Source organism: Gossypium hirsutum, chromosome A03, assembly GCF_007990345.1.
Source record: "Gossypium hirsutum isolate 1008001.06 chromosome A03, Gossypium_hirsutum_v2.1, whole genome shotgun sequence".
NCBI classification, from domain to species: domain Eukaryota; kingdom Viridiplantae; phylum Streptophyta; class Magnoliopsida; order Malvales; family Malvaceae; genus Gossypium; species Gossypium hirsutum.
In genome coordinates, this window is record NC_053426.1 from 62,962,153 (window position 1) to 62,963,405 (window position 1,253).

The 1,253-nt window shown below is 39.6% G+C and overlaps 1 non-coding gene across 1 annotated transcript; it reads right to left on the reverse strand.

The window, feature by feature from the left end:
• Positions 1-543: 543 nt before the first annotated feature.
• LOC121226689 (small nucleolar RNA R71) lies at positions 544-650 on the reverse strand. The gene has a single exon (XR_005924409.1). It is a non-coding gene; the product is annotated as a small nucleolar RNA R71 (small nucleolar RNA).
• Positions 651-1,253: the final 603 nt, after the last annotated feature.

Sequence of the window (1,253 nt, forward strand, 5' to 3'; positions counted from 1 at the left end):
ATTGTGAGATCGATCGCACAGCTTGCAAAAACCAAGAGAAATAAGGCAAAGCCTAAGATATATAGAGGAAGAGCAAGAGGACGATACTTCAACCACAACCGAGGAGATGGCTGAAAATCAGGAAAATCTGCTACCTCCTGCGATTGCTGCTGACCCAGTAAATCAGAATCCTGCTCACATACTATGTATGATTATGCTAAACCTAATTTAACAGGAACCGAGTCTAGTATAGTTAGGTTTGCTATTGCTGCAAATAATTTTGAACTGAAACCTAACACAATTCAAATGATCCAATAGTTTGTTCAGTTTGATGGTTTGCAGGACGAAGACCCAAACGCTCATTTGGTGAATTTCCTGGAGTTTTACGACACTTTTAAAATCAATGGTGTTTCTGATGATGCCATTTGCCTTCGGTTGTTTCCCTTTTCGTTAAGGAACAAAGAAAAACAATGGTTGAACTCGTTACCACGAGGGTGAATCACTACTTGGGAACAAATGATCGAAAAATTTTTACTTCAATATTTTCCACCAGCTAAAATGGCTAAATTAAGGAATGATATCTCTTCTTTTATGCAGATGGATCTAGAGACACTGTATGATGCATAGGAGAGATACAAGGACCTCTAGAGAAGATGCCCTCACCATGGGCTACCCTTATGGTTGCAGGTTCAAACATTTCTCAATGGCCTGAATCCTTCGACTAGATAGATGATTGACACAGCTACTGGTGGGAATATCAATAACAAAACACCTGAAGTAGCTTACGAATTTATTGAATAAATGTCACTAAATAACTATCAGTGGCAAGTTATGAGGACAAAGCCGACGAAAGCAACCGGTGTTTTCAACCTCGATGCGGTTACTATGCTATCCAACCAGGTACAACTTTTAAATAAAAAGATTGACTGTTTAAGTGGTTCTACTCAGGTACATCTAATGATGAGGTGCGATTCAAATGGAAGAGGAGTACACAGAGAATATCAATCCTTCAACCCTAGCATCGAGGAGAACAAGTCCAATATATGGGTAACAATAATTCTAGATCTCAAAATAACCCATACAGTGATATCTATAATGCATGTTGGAGGAGCCATCCCAATTTCTCATGGGCTGCTCAACGGAATCAAAGGCCACAACATCCTCCGGGTTTTCAACAACCACCTTACCAACAGGAAAAGAAGCTGAACCTTGAGGAGATGCTAACGAAGTTCATCTCAGTGTCAGAAACTCGCATTTAGAATACTGAAAAAACA